This window comes from Capra hircus, chromosome 16, assembly GCF_001704415.2.
Source record: "Capra hircus breed San Clemente chromosome 16, ASM170441v1, whole genome shotgun sequence".
In the NCBI taxonomy this organism is placed as follows: Eukaryota; Metazoa; Chordata; class Mammalia; order Artiodactyla; family Bovidae; genus Capra; species Capra hircus.
This window is the reverse complement of record NC_030823.1, coordinates 54,241,969-54,263,418: the sequence shown is the minus strand read 5'-3', so window position 1 is coordinate 54,263,418 and position 21,450 is coordinate 54,241,969. Positions and strand designations below refer to the sequence as shown.

General features: G+C 37.0%; 1 protein-coding gene across 2 annotated transcripts in view; it reads right to left on the bottom strand.

Annotated features, from left to right (window-relative positions):
- RABGAP1L (RAB GTPase activating protein 1 like) overlaps positions 1-21,450 on the bottom strand; it is a 719,827-nt gene that overhangs the window by 463,832 nt on the left and 234,545 nt on the right. The window lies entirely within an intron of this gene.

Sequence of the window (21,450 nt, the reverse complement as noted above, 5' to 3'; positions counted from 1 at the left end):
TGCAAATCTTACCAAATTTTTGTACCAAAAGATGGCTGCAAAAGTGTGAAGGATTCTAGTTATAGTAATGGGTTAGAATGACATTTTCCTTAATAACTCCTTTTATAAATGTATCGCCCAAGCTGAATGTCATTATGAGACTATTTATAATTTAGAACTTTCCGTCAAGATGATTTTATGCCCTGACATGACACTGAGTAGGCTGGAAACAGCTATATACCCCAAAGGAAAATGAAATTATTGGTGTTATTTAAGAGCAAAGGTATTAAATACAAAGTATTCTTTATAGAACTTCATGAGAATGATGGTGGATAAGTGATTGCAATGTACAGTAAAATTAAACCTTTCAAGCAATAACAATTACAATAATAAATGTTATTCCACCAATAAAGTTTCCTCCCTCTAAGGAGATGAAACTTAATTATAAATATAATTCTAACCCTTTGAACTTCCTAATAAACTAGATGTATCGAATGGTACTACTACAATTAAGGTTTTTGCTGCACACAAAGTGGGTATTAGAAAAGTTTTGGAAAAGACAAATTACCCAATATTTATGGAATGCCTTTACATTTATCAATTTCAGCTTTGCATAAAATGAGTTTAACTAACATGAGCAGTATCAAGAGGAAAATGTCAATTACTAGGGAACATGAGGATTATATTTATGGAAAACATTGGTCTACACCCCACCAAAACTGTGAAAAGGACAAACAGACTAAAGTGCTTGCTTCCATTTTGCTTTATTTACTTACTTAATTTATTAAAAATAAAAAATATTAGGATATGTCTAATTTGCTCCTTATATTTGGGGGGCTTTTCACAAGAATTCAACTCTGTGGAGAATTCTGAACACAGTATTGTGAATGCGCTTCATGTCTTAGTCAAATGCTATTGGAAATGAGAGAAGAAAGTTTTAGTTCACTTATGTACTGCATGATGTAAAGGAAACCCCTTGACTCCTCCCAGTCCCAAATGCCTAACATATCTCATTTATAAAGTGACATACTTAACATATGAAGCATGCACAAAAAACACTAGATCTTTTTTTAAGAGATCTTAAGAGCCTTGAAATTTTTACATCCAAACATTGCCTATTAAGAATATAATAAGCATGGGCTGGAACACAAAGACTGTAGACATGAAAGCCAAAAAAAAACTACTAATAAGAAATAACATACTACAGTATATCTTGATTATACAGGTCAAATCCTATTTACAGCAAATGCCATAACAAATTCAAATGAAAAACCTCAGCATGACAGAAAGATTCCCAATGCTGTGGCTGATAACCTAAGCATCTCACATAATACTCAGTATGTAACAATGTCCCTTACCAACTGAAACATAAAAAAAGAAAAAAGGGGGGAAAGGTGGAAATTCCCCTATTATTTGCTTACACTGACCAACAAGGATGATCTAACCATTCTGTTCTAAATGTTAAATCACAATCCTATTGTTGGCTTATTTTAATTTCACAAAAGTTTGCATTCCACTGTATACCACAATTTTATAACAATGCCAATAAAGCAATAATCATGGGCACAGATAGAACATAAAAGTGTGCCATAAATGATAATATATATGCCAATGTAATGTAATAAAGTCTGGAATTTATTCCTGTTTTTATTTCAGAGGAACAGTAACACACTTCACAAAGAGTGTGATTTCAAGGAGATTTTGTGTTGGTTGCTCAGTCGTGTCTGACTCTTTGCAACCACATAGACTGTAGCTTTCCAGGCTCCTCTGTCCATGGAATTTTCTAGGCAGGAATACTAGAGCGGGTTCCATTCCCTTCGATAGTGTCTTGAATATGGTTTACATTAGTCAGCACCTTTTTCCAGAAATTTTGATCTAAAATAGTTATTATTTATTTAAAACATGGTTGAGTACACTTGACTGAGATGACTTAAAGTCTGAAAAGTATATGATAAAACATTTCTAGAAGTCAGTAAAATGTGTATTTTACCACTATCAAAAAGAGTTTAATAACTGAAGGAACACAGAAATGACATGGACTTCAGGAAATAAATGAAGGCTAAATCTGCAGTTCATTAGTTGGAGAAATCAGTCCTGAATATTCATGGGAAGGACTGATGATGAAGCTGAAACTCCAATACTTTGGCTACCTGATGCGAAGAACTGACTCACTGGAAAAGACCCTGATGCTGGGAAAGATTGAAGGCAGGAGGAGAAGGGGATGACAGAGGATGAGATGGTTGGACGGCATCACCGACTTGATGGACATGAATCTAAGTAAGCTACATGCAGAAAGTGAAGAGGAACTAAAAAGCCTCTTGAAAGAGGAGAGGGAAAATTTGGCTTAAAGCTTAACATTCAGAAAACTAGGAACATGGCATCTGGTCGCATTACTTCATGGGAAATAGATAGGGAAACAGTGGAAACAGGGTCAGATTTTACTTGGGGGGGCCCCAAAATCACTGCAGATGGTGACTGCAGCCATGAAATTAAAAGATGCTTACTCCTTGGAAGGAAAGTTATGACTAACCTAGACAGCATATTCAAAAGCAGAGACATTACTTTACCAACAAAGGTCCGTCTAGTCAAGGCTATGGTTTTTCCAGTGGTCATGTATGGATGTGAGAGTTGGACTGTGAAGAAAGCTGAGCACCGAAGAATTGATGCTTTTTAACTGTGGTGCTGGAGAAGACTCTTGAGAGTCCCTTGGACTGCAAGGAGATCCAACCAGTCCATCCTAAAGGAGATCAGCCCTGGGTGCTCTTTGGAAGGAATAATGCTAAAGCTGAAGCTCCAGTACTTTGGCCACCTCATGCGAAGAGTTGACTCATTGGAAAAGACTCTGATGCTGGGAGGGATTGGGGCAGGAGGAGAAGGGGACGACCGAGGATGAGATGGCTGGATGGCATCACCAACTCGATGGACGTGAGTTTGGGTGAACTCCGGGAGTTGGTGATGGACAGGGAAGCCTGGCATGTTGTAGTCCTTGGGGTCACAAAGAGTCAGACACAACTGAGCGACTGAACTGAACAGGTTGAGAATGCAAAAACAGCAGAAGTTAAACTATGAGCCAGTATCTCTACTTACTCAAAGGGCATGAAGTTTGAGAGGAAGACACATAGAGGTTATTACTTTCACACCATAAGCACATCCTGCTCTAGGCCACTACTACTGAACACAGAAACCTTAACAATCTCTCTTTGGCAGTGGGTCAAAAAGAAAAAGATAAATCCTATATTCTAGGAAGGCCACAAAAACGTAGACACACATTTTTATTTATTCATCATACTTCTTGAAAGCCTACTATACCAATGCTTTCTTTTTGAAATCCTCTGGTTTTGGTCAAATGCATCTTTTCTTATAAACTGAAGTGACTTTCCTTTAAGAACAAGGATGCTTATTTCTCAGATTTGCCTTTGGCCTACATATCCCAAAATAATTTTTTTCCTGTTTCTGAAAAGAGAGAAAGTTTAGTTCTAAACAGATGTCATATATAAATCAAAAGTAAAATGAACACTTAGTCTGCCTTCTGTACTTAAATTACCTACAGAAGTTGTTTCAAAATTAGACATGAGGGCTTGGCAGAAGATAGAATATAGCTTTTACAGAATCGTAGTCTATCCTAGGAAGGAAAGAGGGAGGAAAGAAAGGAAAGAGGGAGAGGAGGAAAGAAAGAAGCAAACAAAGAAAGGTATGTTCAAGACTTCCAAAAAGGAACTTTAGAAAAATTATTAAATACAAATATTTATAATGCATTTAATCCCAAAGCATATTACTTAGCATTTAAATAGCCCCATTGGCCCAGAAGTCTTTAAATGTTTATTTACTAGTTGACTCAAAATTTAAAGTACAGGTACACAGCATTTTGGAAATATTATGCAGCTCATTATGAGATTTTTTTAAATGCAATTTTATTCATAGTAACTTTTCCAGAAGAGAATAAAGAAAAGTCCAAAAGACATTGTTTTCATTATTGTCAATTTAATAAAAGTGTAAAGTGCTTCCCACAATGATACTATGGAGAATGATACTAAAGATATTATGGAGAAATGTTGGTGATATAAGTATATATTCTATAGGGGCACAGTCACTTATAAGCAAAAGATGGTAGTGTGGTATAGAAGAATGGACCCCAAACTTAGTGTTAGAGATGTTTTAGATCATCTTATAATTATCACTATGTACTATATATCCCTACAAATAAGTTTCTGTACCTTGGATTTCTCATTTGAAAATAGGATAATACACCAATTGTTTTGCTTATCCCAGATGGTCAGCTGTAATATTAATAAAATATTTATAAAACATTCTGAGAAAACAATTCTAAAGTATGTTAAAATATCATTATTTTTCACTAATAATATTTAAAAGAAAATATTTTAAAGAAGATTTTACTCAGAAGAACGGATACCTGACCAACTACTTCATATGACTTCCATTTGGCCTCTATTTCCACATCCATAAAGCGGGGAGAATCATTACTGGCCTAATTTAGTATTATATGAGGCTGTCAATAAGGATAAAATTAGAAACTATATTAAAAAATCTTATAAACTATGAAAGGCTATTTCTATGAACTTAATGTTGATGTCACAAAAAAATTCATACCTTGAAATTTGAATTTTGAAATATTAGGAAACGGGAACTTGGGGAAGTGATTATAATGATGTCCAAGAAAGCTTGCCCCTTCCACCATGTGTGCAAGAAGGTACCATCTATGAAAGCTGCCCCAGGAAGTGGGCCTTCATCAGACACTGAACCTGCCGATGCCATGATTTTGGAATTCCCAGCTTCCAAAACCATGAGAAAAAATTTCTATTGTTTATAAGCCACCTACCCTATGGTATATATTTTGTTATAATAGCCCAAATGGACTAAGATAGCTATGAAATAAACACAAATGATTATTCCTATTAAGTTTCTATTCTTAAAACTTTTTTTGGAAGTTGCTCAAATGTTAAGAAAAATTGACTTAAATCTCGATGTTCCTTATTAATCTGGCACAGGAAGCCTAGATACAAGGCAGTGCTCACCCAACAGGCAGAGAAAAGACTCTAGTTTGTTACATCTACAAGTCTCCAAACTCAAAGAAATCACATATTTCTTCTAAAATATGTGCTCTTAAACCAGACAGCTCTACTCTCTGGTTTGCTATGACTTTGGACAAAATCTTTATAAAATATAAAATCTTTATGCTTCAGTGGCAACATCGTAAGGTAAGATAAAGTGAATTAAAAGATTAAATTATACTCAAAATTATTATCACTATTAATATATCATTAATATTTATATTTAAATATAATATTATAATTATAAAAATTATAAAATTTCTACCTAACAAACCTCAGAAGAATCACTCTTGCTTCCCTTCAAAAGTAATAAAGCTTGATACACAGAGGAGCTGTACTTCTTATATGATGGGGTGGGCCTTAACAGACCAAGCATAAGTTATAGACCGAACACATCCAAAAAATAACTCACTGAGCACTGAAGAGAGAGAGTGAGTGCAGGTATACTTTGGAGAGGTAGTCAAAATCTGGAGAAAGGGAGTAACTGAGGTAAGTTCACATTTTTGCACCTTTGGCATGAGGGCAGGTCACATTCACAGCATGATGTTGGGTGGCTGAAGTTCCAAAAGAAAGCCCACTACTTCAACTTTGTTTCCTGAGGAACCAGGGACAGTACCCAGGGTAATTACAACTGCCACAGCGTGAGGAGGGAGATAATAGGGAAAAAGAGCTAGAAAATGAGAACCCTAAATTCAGTGCATAATATCTGCCCAAGTCTCTGGGTAACCCCCAAATCAAACACACATGTGACAGACAGACTGCAACCTGGCAGGTTCAAGATAAATGGACTGAACTGAAAAATGGGCTGCTGACCACCACAGGCAAGACAGAGTTTATAGTTAAAAGTTAAACACCTGCAAAATAAAAAAAATTCCTCTCATAACATTCACACTTTCCAGAGGACAATTCCAAAATTATCTGACAAACAAATACCAGGAAACTATGACACATTTGCAAAGGAAAAGGCAATTAAAAGAAGAAAATTTTAAGATGACCCAAATGTTGAAATTATCAGACTAAGACTTTTCAGAGGCTGTTGTAAATGTATAAATAATGTAAAATGCTTCACTTCCTAAATGTTTCTATGCACAGAAACTGCTGTCTATATGAAATAGTTATTTTGTTTATATCACAAGGTGACATTGAGTCTCATTCCTGCATGAAATTTTGTGAATAAACTATCTTATAAAAAAAATTAACATTTTTAAAATGTGTCCCATGAATAAGCACAGTCTGGACATAGAGCTATCAGCAAAGGAGCCCCAGCATTAGCTAGAAAAATCCTCAGAAAATTAAATTATTTTTTAAAAGTCAAACACATTTCTATATAACAACTATACCCTGATTATATATGTTATTCTGCTTTTTTCTCTTCACTCCAGAGTCATCATCACCTCATTTTTAGTCTGTTTTATTAACGTATCTTTGAAAGGGGAAAAAAGGCTATTATAACTATGCTCAGTGACAGAAAATTATACTTGTAATGAATAGAAAGAGGAGAAATTTCAATGCAGAAACTGAAATATTAAAAAAAGATCCAAATGAAAATTCTACAATTTAAACGTGCAATAAAAATTCACTGGATGGACTAAGAATTGAGATAAAAAATAAAAGATAAGTAAACTTTAAGAAAGGTCAACAAAAATTATCCTATCTGAAGAAGAAAGAAAAACAACTGCAAAAAAAAAAGTACAAGAATGTGGGGGCATGATACCAACATTTAGAGTACCAGTAGTAGAGGAAAGAATTGGGAAATACGAGATATTTTTTTAAATGTTCCCAATTTCTCCAAATCTGACGAAAGACATAAATTTATGGATTTATGACCCTATACAGGATTAACATGAAGAAAATCATGCCTATTATAGTCAAACTGTTGAAACTAAAGTTAAAGAGAATTATCTTGAAAGTAGCCCAAGAAAGACAACGTATTACACACTTGGGATATGAATGATGATTGTATGAATGATGCACCAGCTATATAATTTGTGGGCATCAATTTAAAATGAATATTCAAGGCTCATTGTTCCAAACTATTAAGGATTTCAAGACAGCAACAGCAGAAAATGTAACCAATCACAGATCCTTTCTAAACATGGGGCCCTCTGCAGCTGCACAGGTCACATGCCTATGAAATTGACTCTGAAATGATCATTTACTTTCATCAGGAATTATGGAAGCCAAGGATGGTAAACAACATTTCTCGAATGCTGAAGAAAAAACCGTCAACCCAATAGTCCGTGGTTGTTGCTGCTTAGTTGCTAAGTCATATCTGACTCTTTTGTGACCCCATGGACTGCAGCCCACCAGGCTACTCTGTCCATATCCAGAGACAGAATCCTTCAAGAATAAAGCCAAAATAAAGGTACTTTCAGACAGTGGAAAACTATGCTGTTACCAGCAGACATATGCCATAACAAATACTAAAGAAATACTTCAGGTTCAAGGGAAATGAGAGCAGAGAGAAAACATGAATTTTCAAGGATGAATGAAGAACACTGAAAACAGTAATAAAAATCTGGATTTTGTTCTTTATCCTAAAAGCATCAATGCACGTTTTTTTAAAAAGCCTTTTCTGGCCATAATATGGAAAACAAGCTGTAGGTAAGTTGGTGGGGTATGAAAAAATCAAAGTGGGAAGACCATCAAGAAAGTTACTGTTGTCATCTTGGAAAAAGATGTACCTAGGACTCTAGCAATAACAAAGATGAAGGAAGTCCATGTTTGAACCCTAAGTAGGCTCTTCCCAACACTGGACTACACTTCGACAGGAAAAAAGTACGAAGTATTTTCTCAGCTGGAGATACTGGCGGAAGATAAAGCTTAGCTTAAGCTTCATTCTGTTCTGGAAGGGCCCCAGAAATATGTTCACATCATTATATGCTTTGGTAAAATTTGCAAAAAAAAAAAAAAAAAAAAAGAATATTTTCCTTGAAAAGCTTCCGCTCCCCCCTCCAAAAAAAAATTACATATGCTTCACACCCAAATTCTGAATCCACATTAGATACTCAGACAAAGCTAAGTAGCATAAAAGGGAGAGATGAAAGGTATATTAGAAATGAAAATCAAAAGCTATTGTAAAAATTTTCTTGGGTATTTAGCTAAAAAGTCTTGAATGATGAGAGTCAGTTAAAAAGCACTCCCACAAATTAAATTAGTAACATTCAACCTAATGGTCTCTAAATCAATAATGTGATATGTTCAAGATACCAGTTAGTAATCAAGATTTTAGTGATTTCTAAAGTTAATACAAATTAAGAGGCTTTGAGGGTTAATGCATTTAATATGCATCATTTCACTTTCACAACAAAGGCACTGGCTAGGTTTTCCCAGAGGACTGTTTTGTCACAGTATCTCTCTGGCTACATATTCACTCAATTTCAAAAAGAAAAAGAAAAAAAAAGCCATCCAATAACCTGAAATTCTGTGTTAAGCTACTATCTCTGTGATAGAATATTTCAAATTAATGTGGTTGGCTCTTTCACTAAAGGACTCTTCTCCCATATAACCCGAAGGAATGGGAAGGAATGGGAATGGGACTTATCTTCCCAGGAAGTAAAATGTACTATGGTTTTAAATGTGATGGGTTGAGTAGCACAGAATGAAGATTAATGGAAGTAAAATTTAATTCTTGTTCAATAGGCTCAAGTGGAAAAACCTAAAAGGCTCCACACAATTTGACCATTAAAGAAGAAGCCTGAATCAAAAATGAAAGTGGACAGCCAAATTCCAGGAGAGAAAAACTGTTCAAAAGAATCATCTTCTACTTCTATGATTCTCTGACTTTCCTTTCTTCTTTCCCATCAAGTAAAAGCCAAGTATCACATGACTTGTTTGTTACATAAAGCATAAATTAAGCATAAAAAATGCAAACCTTATAAGGCAACTATGTTTAACCCATTTTATGTTTCTTTACATAGTATTCTTTTGACAAGGAACTACTGTATAACTATTTTACTTTTTAAATTATACTGACTCATCTGTCCATCTGTAAACTCTTTATTAATGAAGGCTATCTATGATTATAAAAAATTAACTATTTTATATTAAACAGTAAACTACATTGTGACCTTTTAATATATTTATCTTTCTTAACTACAATAAGCCAGGAATAATTACACCCATTCACTGAGCTAATAATCATTTTAAAAATACTTCAGAAACATTTTAGTGTTTAAGGTCTAGGACCCAGATCTTTCCTAGTCAAACTGTGGTTCATGGACGAGTAGCGGTGTTGGCATCATCTGATGGGTTGTTAGAAATGATAATCACAATCCCCATCCCAGACCTACTGAATCAGAATCTGTTTTAACAAGAGTGACGGGTGCTCTGAATGCCCATTAAATGCAGGCGTCTGTCCTACCTAGGTAACGTTTCTGACAAAAGGAAAAAAAAAAAAAAAGCCAATGGTTGAAGTTAAAACTGAAAGCAAACAAACCAAAAACAGATTTTCAAGGTATGACTCAGTGTTTAATGATTAAATCGAAACTTGCAGAGGGATATGGAATTGGCATCTTAGATTATATTCAAAGTTTATACTCTACATAGGATCAAAGTGACATAATGCTGGCATTTAGTTTCACTGACATATTTTCATGGGACTAAACACTCTTAGCTCAGATGGTAAAGAATCTACCTATAATGCAGGAGACCAGGGTTTAATCCCTGGGTCAGGGAGATCCTCTAGAGAAGGGAATGGCAACCCACTCCAGTATTCTTGCCTGGTGAACCCCATGGACAGAGGAGCCTGGCGGGCTATAGTCCATGGGGTTGCAAAGAGTTGGACACGACTGAGCAACTAACACTAAACACTTTTTAAAGACTCTTTGGGGTGCCCCTGGAGCATCATGATTCTTAACCTTTAAAATTAGCAAGATAATACACAGGCTTCTCTTGTTTTTAAAGGATGTTTCACTGCTGCAAGCATTGTTAAAGGACTTCTCTATCTCCAAAATAAAAAGACATAATCATAATTTAATTGTAACTATTCTCTCAAAGTATTAATATGCCACCAGAGGACCCTATATTCAAAAATTTTCAGTGACTTAAGACACCAACAAATTTGGTACAACTAGACAGAATTTAACACCCAGAGAATCTCTCTTTAAACAGTAATAAAATTATTCTCGGGAGAGATCCACAATTTAAGTGGAAATAATACCTACTAGCTTGCTAAATCTAAATCTGACCTTTTGCCTAAGAATAATAAGTGACTTGCGTGCTTCATCTGGAGCAGCATCATTTGGAGCGAGGCACAGTTTTCATCCACAGCCATATGTACACCTAGGAGGCTAGGCAGCAATACTGGCGAGCAACCCAGATAGCAAACAAAATGAGTTCCACATACGTGCTGTCATGTCTCAGCATTCAAAAGCTCAGCTCTGGAAAGCTGGCAAGTTGCTTCTTAGCGTTTAGTCTCAGGAATTAGTTATCTATTGATGAGAACTTTGATAGGCTTATAGTTTTATCACCATATAAAGAAGAAATCTCCAAGCAATGTTCAATGCAGAACATTAAGAAGACAGTTAGAAATCACAGATAAATTAAGGTAAGTCCAGTTTTTATTTCCAATTTGGACACACCTTTGACTTTGGGCTGAATATTTAAACGTTCAGACTTCTGCATTAAGTTGTAATGCTATTACTTGAAATCAATCTATTCCATAGATAAGTCACAAAGATAAATTAATAAATGTTTCTAAATCAATTTTTTAATTAATGTATTAAACACATGAGACTACTTCAAATAATATGAACATCTGAACAAATCAGTTATTCAAATTAACACAAATCCATCTACCTAAAGTTCAAAGAAAACCCAAAACAAAAATAAGACCAGATATGAATAAAGCTTTGGCTTCTGGCTTTAATACTGTTCTTGTTCAAGACACTGACTTGCTCCCATCAGACACATCACATACAATATAGGTGAGTGACATTCTGAGGTTAATAACTTTTCTCTCTTTGTTTAAACTAACTACAGATCTAAAAGAAATGCATCTACCTTTAAAAAGCAATTACACCTTCATTCTTGAGACTATGTTTGCCCTGGCTAAGCATGCCATGAGGTTTGTAAATATTAGATTGTGTTGTATCAGCAAACATCTGTATAAGATTTACCATCTTGAACTACAACTGATTTGAAATAATTGCACAGAATAAACTGATTGCCATAAGGCTGCAATTCAAATCAACTTTACAAAAGTATGCTCTGACTCTACCATGTGCCAATGGGTGGGAATGGGAGGCTGGTAAGGATACAAGGAAGACTAAGTTACAATTCTAGCCCCCACTAAGGGTAGCTTTCCTGCCCTTATCTTCCTAATTCTTCCAAATACCTGCCAATTGTAGAAACTAATAAACCCCTATATGTGTATTAGGACAAATATCAAAAGACAGGGAGTAAAATTAACAAAAGCAACATCAGGAAAAATGATAAAGTTCTCATTTGTGGTCCATAATTAATTACGATTTGGTAAATTAAGAAATAACTTGATTAGCTGGATATAATAATCATCACAAACATTAAAAGGCCTGGGAAACAAGACATATGACACATACATGAAACACATACCCGTGTTAAGTCCTTTCTTGTATACAGTAATTCTCTAAGATGACTGCAGGTAAGACAGACTGTTAAGTAACAGAAAATCCAGTATGATTTAAATAAATTCACTAATTGTTGTTAGATATTTATGTTTATTTTGATCTTGTACATTTTATATATATATATATATATATATTTGCTTATATGTATCTATATACAAACCCAGGGCTTCCCATATGGTTCAGTGGTAAAAGAATCTGCCTGACAAGGCAGTAGTTATAGGAGACCCAGGTTCTATCCTTGGGTACAGAAGAACCCCTGGAGAAGAAAATGACAACCCACTCCAAGTATCCTTGCCTGGAGAATCCCATGGACAAAGGTGCCTGGCAGGCTACAGTCCATAGGGTCGCAAAGAGTCAGACAAGACTGGGCACATATGCATATGCAAACCAAAAAGTTATCTACTATGATACTTTCCATATAGCATGGTTTATTCCAGGATTTAGAAAACATGGTAAGATGACAAGATTATAAGTTAGAAAGCCTTGCAGGTCAGCCAAAATATTCTATCTCCAGAATTATTGCTATTATATAAATTTATATCTGAAAACAAGTTCATCAAATACCAAAGTTTATTACCACAAAACAATCTGCAAGAAATTCTTAAACTACCCCTTTCCCATAGGAGACATAAGCAGTTAAAGAATGTTGCTAGAACCCAGAGAACAAGTAGCTAAGTATACAGTTTCTTTCTACAAAAAGGCTGAGCAGGCAGCTGATGAGCAGTTTCCCTTTTAATTAGAGTAGTTTCCTGATTAATTAGTCCCAGAACACTTAACGTAAGACTACACTGGGCCACTGGGATAAACAAATCTCCTCATGGTACTACTAAGTATCATCTTTTCTTTAGAATCAAGCTCAACCTGTTTTCTGATCAACTGGGAAAGGATCTTCTCTCATAAAAAGTGAGTTGGAGAAACTATAGCTACATGGAGAGGTATATCATCAGACCCAAAAGGAAAAAAAAAAAAAATGTAGATAATCTAGGGGAATTCCTTCACTTCCTAAACTTAAGGTTTTCAAATAACTTTATTTCCTTAGAAAATCTTGATTTTCAGTAGTATGCAATAAAGATCAATTTCCTTTTTGACTGCATGATCATCTCTATAGTTGATCTGAATGAGACAGAAATTTTGTAAACATACGCAAATCATCTTTGCACATACTTGAGCTTTGAAACCCATCAAAGTAAAGATCGTGGGGTTCTCCAGGCAAGAATACTTAAGTGATTTGCCAATCCCTTTTCCAGTGACAATTTGTCAGAACTCTCCACCATGACCCAGCCAGTGTGGGTGGCCCTGAACTGCATGGCTCACAGCTTCCTTGAGTTACACAAGGTTGTGATCCATGCAATCATTTTGGCTGGCTTTCTGTGATTGTGGTTTTCATTCTAGAGGCTGTGGGATTACAGTTCTACCTTCCTGACGGGAGGGACACACTGGGGAAAACTGGGTCTTGTTCTGGGGCACTGAGCTATGCTCAGTAAATCTTTAATCCAACTGTCTGCTAATGGGTGGGGCTGTGTGCTCCCTCGCTGTTAGTTGTTAGGCCTGTCAGTTGCTTAGTCCTGGAGTCTGCAGGCTCAATTATAGGGCTGGCATCCCACTCCGGTACTCTTGCCTGGAGAATCCCATGGATGGAGGAGCCTGGAAGGCTGCAGTCCATAGGGTCGCTGAGGGTCGGACACAACTGAGCAACTTCACTCTCACTTTTCACTTTCATGCACTGGAGAAGGAAATGGCAACCCACTCCAGTGTTCGTGCCTAGAGAATCCCAGGGACGGAGGAGCCTGGTGGGCTGCCGTCTATGGGGTCACACAGAGTCGGACACGACTGAAGCAACGCAGCAGCAGCAGAAGCAGCAGGCAACCTCCAAAAAGGACTCATGCCAACATCCACCTCACAGGACTGCTGCTGCCATTGCCCATGTCCCTTCAGCAGGCCACAGCTGACCCAGACCTCCGCAGGAGATCCTCGAACACTCACAGGCAGCTCTGGCTCAGTCTCTTGCGGGGTGACTGCTCCTTTCCTCTGGGTCCTGGTATGCACAAGATTTCATCTGTGCCCTCTAAGAATCTCTGTTTCCCTCAGTCCTGTAGAAGTCCTGAAATCAAATCCCACTGTCCTTCAAAGTTAGATTCCCTGGGTATTCCCAGTTCCTCTGTCAGATCTCCAGGTTGGGAAGTCTGACGCGGGGCCTAGAATGAGATGGGAATACCAGACAACCTTACATTCTCCTAAAAAAACTGTAGGCAAGACAAGAAGCCACAGTTAGAACTGGACATAGAACAACCAACTGGTTCAAAATTGGGAAAGATGTACATCAAGGTAGTATACTGTCACCCTCTTATTTAATGTATATGGAGAGTACATCATGCAAAATGCTGGGCTGCATGGTTCACAATCTAGAATGAAGATTGCCAGGAGAAATATCAACAACCTCAGATATGCAGATGATACTTTAATGGCAGAAAGCTAAGAGGAACTAAAGAGCCTCTTGATATGTGAAAGAGGACAGTGAAAAAGCTGTCTTAACACTCAAAAAACGAAAATCAAGGCATCTGGTCTCATCACTTCATGACAAACAGATGGGAAAAAAGTGGAAATAGTGATAGATTTTATTTTGGGGGGGCTCCAAAATCACTGTGGACAGTGACTGCAGCCACGAAATTAAAAATTGCTTGTTCCTTGGAAGAAAAGCTATGACAAATCTAGACAGTGTATTAAAAAACAGAGACATCACTTTGCCAACAAAGGTCCTGCTAGTCAAAGCTGTGGTTTTTCCAGTAATCATGTATGGATGTGAGAGTTGGGCCAAATTGGCTGAGCGCCACAAGAATTGATGCTTTTGCTGTAGGGTTGGAGAAGACTCTTGAGAGTCTCTTGGACTGCAAGGAGATCCAACCAGTCAATCCTAAAGGAAATTAATCCTGAATATTCATTGGAAGGACCGATGCTGAAGTTCCTAAAGGAAATTAATCCTGAATATTCATTGGAAAGACCGATGCTGAAACAGAAGCTCCAGTACTTTGGCCACCTGATGAGAAAAACTGATTCATTGGAAAAGACCCAGATGCTGGGAAAGATTGAGGGCAAGAAGAGAAGGGGGCAACAGAGGAGGGGATGGTTGGATAGCATCACTGATTCAAAGGACGAGTTTGAGCAGACTCCAGGAGATAGTGAAAGACCAGGAAGCCTGGTGTGCTACAGTCCATGGGGTCGCAAAGAGTTGGACATGACTTAGCTATTGAACAACAAAAGTAAAGATTTCAGGTCCCTAGAAAGTAAAGTAAGAGAGCCTCAGAGACTTTGATTAAATAATCTGTATGAAAAGACAGAATCTTACTTAGTGTACCTAAGCGACTTCCCTGGTGGCTCAGACGGTAAAGCATCTGTTTACAACGCGGGAGACCCAGGTTCGATCTCTGGGTTGGGAAGATCCCCTGGAGAACGAAATGGCAATCCACTCCAGGACTATTGCCTGGAAAATCCCATGGACAGAGGAGCCTGGTAGGCTACAGCCCATGGGGTCGCAAAGAGTTGGACACGACTGAGCAACTTCACTTTCACTTTCAAGTACCAACTAGAAAGATGGGTAAAAAAATTAACAGAAGCATTCAATTAAAAATTACCAATTATACTTTTTCAAACAAGAACTGAAGGTTCAAGAGTTCAATGAAATTGCTCCTTTTCACATCATTTTTACAGGCATCAAGGTAAAAGTTTTATGATGCTGTCTTCAAAAAATTAGTCATCTATTAAAAGATTAAGTAGCTTTTTTAAACATGTCAGAGATCATCCTCTTAAAGGGTAGAAGTGATTGAATTATTCTGACAGTAGTAACAAGTAAAGTTCTCTCTTGTAGAAGAAAAGTACATACCTATAATATTCCAATCCAAAATTTTTAAGTTCTGAGCAACTTTTACCTAGATCCCCTGGAGAAGGAAAAGGCTACCTATTTACAATATAGCACATGGGGTAGCAAAGAATAGACAAAACTGAGTGACTTTCGCTTTCACTTTTGACTTTACTTCACCATTCATAGGGATAAAAAAAAGTCTGTATGTAAAAAATTAAAGTCTTTTGTGTGCTTAATGGAAGTATAATTGAGAAAATGAATTGTGATACTACAATAAATAAAGATTTGACATAGAGAAGCAAGGAAACAAATGAGAATCATATTAAATTGCTATGGTATAACTATTCTTTCAAAATTGCAGCATATTGAATTAATTACAATACTTAGCTTGAAATACTCTATGAAATGAATATATTAAGACAAAAGCCAATCTGCACATTGAAGCTTAAAATCTGAAAAAAATTTGCAGCATCAAGAGTATCTCCAATATGGCATTTACCTAGTATTTTCTTAAAGCAGTTCAAGAAATTTCACAAAGAAACTGAATTTTTCTAAGGCTATGATAAGCTAAAAATTTACTCAGTGGTTCTTCTGGGCTTTTTCCCTTTGCTTATTTTTTTCCTATTTGATGAAAAAAGGAAATAGAAACTAGGATTGAGTCTGCAGTAAGAGACACAGTCCATGTCAAATTTTCAGGTCTTTGTATGTGTATCAATAATTACATACAGACTACATAATCTGGAAAGAAGTAATTATGACAAGAAAGAATAAATAAAAAGACAACTTTTCAAGGACTAGTCTTGTGTCTGGTCCCTAAAAGCTACTCATTAAATGTGATTAAAAAAAGTGAGGTTTCAATTAATCAGCTCTGATCTATAACTTGAAATGTTCTATTTAAAAAAACCCAATACTCATAATTTCTAATCCAATTCTTCACATACAATGTCACAGCCATTAACTCCTACTTTTTTTATTTAAATCATGAAGTACTAACCTAAAGAATTTAATTCATATAGATATTCAACAAATATTTAGTAAGGACTAATGCCAGAAAAACATCTATTTCTACTTTATTGACTATGCCAAAGCCTTTGACTGTGTGGTTCACAATAAACTGTGGAAAATTATGAAAGAGATGGGAATACCAGACCACCTAACCTGCCTCTTGAGAAATCTGTATGCAGGTCAGGAAGCAACAGTTGGAACTGGACATGGAACAGCAGACTGGTTCCAAATAGAAAAAGGAGTACGTCAAGGCTGTATATTGTCACCCCACTTATTTAACTTCTATGCAGAGTACATCATGAAAAATGCTAGCCTGGAAGAAACACAAGGTGGAATCAAGATTGCCAGGAGAAATATCAATAACCTCAGATATGCAGATGACACCACCCTTATGGCAGAAAGTGAAGAGGAACTAAAAAGCCTCTTGATGAAAGTGAAAAAGGAGAGTGAAAAAGTTGGCTTAAAGCTCAATATTCAGAAAACAAAGATCATGGCATCTGGTCCCATCACTTCATGGGAAACAGATGGGGAAACAGTGGAAACAGTGTCAGACTTTAATTTTTTGGGCTCCAAAATCACTATTGATGGTGATTGCAGCCATGAAGTTAAAAGACGCTTACTCCTTGGAAGGAAAGTTATGACCAACCTAGATAGCATATTGAAAAGCAGAGACATTACTTTGTCAACAAAGGTCCATCTAGTCAAGGCTATGGTGTTTCTAGCAGTCACGTATGGATGTGAGAGTTGGACTGTAAAGAAGGCTGAGCGCTGAAGAATTGATGCTTTTGAACTGTGGTGTTGGAGAAGACTCTTGAGAGTCCCTCGGACTGCAAGGAGATCCAACCAGTCCATTCTGAAGGAGATCAGCCCTGGGATTTCTTTGGAAGGAATGATGCTAAAGCTGAAACTCCAGTACTTTGGCCACCTCACGTGAAGAGTTGACTCATTGGAAAAGACTCTGATGCTGGGAGGGACTGGGGGTAGGAGAAGAAGGGGACGACAGAGGATGAGATGGCTGGATGGCATCACTGACTCGATGGATGTGGGTCTGAGTGAACTCCGGAAGTTAGTGATGGACAGGGAGGCCAGGCATGCTGCAATTCATGGGGTCGCAAAGAGTCAAACACGACTGAGCAACTGAACTAAAATGAACTGAATGCCAGGCTCTGGGAATACAAAGAACAACATAATGACGGTTTCTGCATGATGATGCAATCTACTGTCTTGTTAGTTTAAAAATCAACTAAAAGCCATGAAAGTAAAAAGCAGCTTAATCTGAGAAATTCACTGGTAACATGAAACCCAGCAAATAAAAAGCAACAAATTTTAAAAAAAATCCCACTTTTCAGAACTACATTATGACAGTTAAGAAAGGGAGGCAGGTAATAAAAAGAATGAAATATATGATGGAGAGACAAAGAAACAAAGTATAAAGAGACACAGAAAGAGAAGATACTGAGAAGGTCATGAATTCATCAAGCAAGAAGTTGCAAATAAAACTGTCACTAAAATACACGCAGAAATACATAATATGCTGGAGGGGGGTGGGGATCTTTATGCCTGCCTCATAAATATCCACTCTTTTTTTTTTAACCTTGGCACTAATTAATAATAAACATGTGCTGTGCTTAGTCGCTCAGTCATGTCTGACTCTTTACAACCCCATGCAACCCCAGGACTCTTTGCAACCCCATAGCCCACTAGGCTCCTCTGTCCATGGGGATTCTCCAGACAAGAATACTGGAGTGGGTTGCCATGCCCTCCTCCAGGGATTTTCCTAACCCAGGGACCGAACCTAGGCCTCCCTCACTGCAGGAGGATTCTTTACAGTCTGAATCACTAGGGAAGTAAACTTATCTAAGCACAAATTTGAATGGAAAAGTAAATCAAAGCCAAATAAAAACCCTGGAGAAAACGTATTACTTTATAAATAATAAAAATTTTATTATCCAATAAAATATAAATATGCTCTAAAAATATATGCAGATAAGTCCAGCACAGTTATTATAAAACTGGGACCCAGGAATCACATTATAATTCCCATTTTTTGATTGGGTCATTTATTTTTCTGGAATTGAGCTGCAGGAGTTTGAGATTAGTTGTTTGTCAGCTGCTTCATTTGCTATTATTTTCTCCCATTCCGAAGGCTGTCTTTTCACCTTGCTTATAGTTTCCTTTGTTGTGCAGAAGCTTTTAATTTTAATGAGATCCCATTTGTTTATTTTTGCTTTTATTGCCAGAATTCTGGGAGGTGGGTCATAGAGGATCCTGCTGTGATTTATGTTGGAGAGTGTTTTGCCTATGTTCTCCTCTAGGAGTTTTATAGTTTCTGGTCTTACACTTAGATCTTTAATCCATTTTGAGTTTATTTTTGTGTATGGTATTAGAATGTGTTCTAGTTTCATTCTTTTACAAGTGGTTGACCAGTTTTCCCAGCACCACTTGTGAAAGAGATTGTCTTTAATCCATTGTGTATTCTTGCCTCCTTTGTCAAAGATAAGGTTCCATAGGTGTGTGGATTTATCTCTGGGCTTTCTATTTTGTTCCATTGATCTATATTTCTGTCTTTGTGCCAGTACCATACTGTCTTGATGACTGTGGCTTTGTAGTAGAGCCTGAAGTCAACCAGGTTGATTCCTCCAGTTCCATTCTTCTTTCTCAAGATTGCTTTGGCTATTCGAGGTTTTTTGTATTTCCATGCAAATTGTGAAATTATTTGTTCTGGCTCTGTGAAAAATACCACTGGTAGCTTGAAAGGGATTGCATTGAATCTGTAGATTGCTTTGGGTAGTATACTCATTTTCACTATATTGATTCTTCCAATCCATGAACACGGTATATTTCTCCATCTATTAGTGTTGTCTTTGATTTCTTTCATTCCCTGGTGGCTCAGACAGTAAAACGTCTGCCCACAATGTGGGAGACCCAGGTTCGATCCCTGGGTTGGGAAGATCCCCTGGAGAGGGAAATGGCAACCCACTCCAGTACTCTTGCCTAGAAAATTCCACGGATGGAGGAGCCTGGTGGGCTACAGTGCATGAGATCGCAAAAAGTCGGACATGACTGAGCAACTTCACTTCACTTCACTTGATTTCTTTCACCAGTGTTTTATAGTTTTCTATATATAGGTCTTTAGTTAGGTAGATATATTCCTAAGTCGGAGAAGACAATGGCAACCCACTCCAGTACTCTTGCCTGGAAAATCCCATTGACGGAGGAGCATGGTAGGCTGCAGTCCATGGGGTCGCTAAGGGTCAGACAAGACTGAGCGACTTCACTTTCACTTTTCACTTTCATGCACTGGAGAAGGAAATGGCAACACACTCCAGTGTTCTTGCCTGGAGAATCCCAGGGACAGGGGAGCCTGGTGGGCGGCCGTCTCTGGGGTCACACAGAGTCAGACACGACTGAAGCAACTTAGCAGCAGCAGCAGAAGCATTCCTAAGTATTTTATTCTTTTTGTTGCAATGGTGAATGGAATTGTTTCCCTAATTTCTATTTCTACTTTCTCATTATTAGTGTATAGGAATGCAAGGGATTTCTGTGTTGATTTTATATCCTGAAACTTTACTATATTCATTGATTAGCTCTAGTAATTTTCTGGTGGAGTCTTTAAGGTTTTCTATGTAGAGGATCAAGTCATCTGCAAACAGTGAGAGTTTTACTTCTTCTTTTCCAATTTGGATTCCTTTTATTTCTTTTTCTGCTCTGATTGCTGTGGCCAAAACTTCCAGAACTATGTTGAATAGTAGTGGTGAAAGTGGGCACCCTTGTCTTGTTTCTGACTTTAGGGGAAATGCTTTCAATTTTTCACCATTGAGGATAATGTTTGATGTGGGTTTGTCATAGATAGCTTTTATTATGTTGAGGTATGTTCCTTCTATTCCTGCTTTCTGGAGAGTTTTTATCATAAATGGATGTTGAATTCTGTCAAAGGCTTTCTCTGCATCTATTGATATAATCATATGGTTTTTATTTTCAGTTTGTTAATGTGGTGAATTACATTGATTGATTTGCGGATATTGAAGAATCCTTGCATCCCTGGGATAAAGCCCACTTGGTCATGGTGTATGATCTTTTTAATGTGTTGCTGGATTCTGATTGCTAGAATTTTGTTAAGGATTTTTGCATCTATGTTCATCAGTGATATTGGCCTGTAGTTTTCTTTTTTTGTGGCATCTTTGTCAGGTTTTGATATTAGGGTGATGGTGGCCTCATAGAATGAGTTTGGAAGTTCACCTTCCTCTGCAATTTTCTGGAAGAATTTGAGGAGGATAGGTGTTAGCTCTTCTCGAAATTTTTGGTAGAATTCAGCTGTGAAGCCATCTGGACCTGGGCTTTTGTTTGCTGGAAGATTTCTGATTACAGTTTCAATTTCCGTGCTTGTGATGGGTCTGTTAAGATCTTCTATTTCCTCCTGGTTCAGTTTTGGAAAGTTGTACTTTTCTAAGAATTTGTCCATTTCTTCCACGTTGTCCATTTTATTGGCATATAATTGCTGATAGTAGTCTCTTATGATCCTTTGTATTTCTGTGTTGTCTGTTGTGATTTCTCCATTTTCATTTCTAATTTTGTTGATTTGATTTTTCTCCCTTTGTTTCTTGATGAGTCTGGCTAATGGTTTGTCAATTTTATTTATCCTTTCAAAGAACCAGCTTTTGGCTTTGTTGAGTTTTGCTATGGTCTCTTTTGTTTCTTTTGCATTTATTTCTGCCCTAATTTTTAAAATTTCTTTCCTTCTACTAATTTTTTTCCTTTTCTAGTTGCTTTAGGTGTAGAGTTAGGTTATTTATTTGACTTTTTTCTTATTTCTTGAGGTATGCCTGTATTGCTATGAACTTTCCCCTTAGCAGTGCTTTTATAATGTCCCACAGGTTTTGGGTTGTTGTGTTTTCATTTTCATTCGTTTCTATGCATATTTTCTTTTTTGATT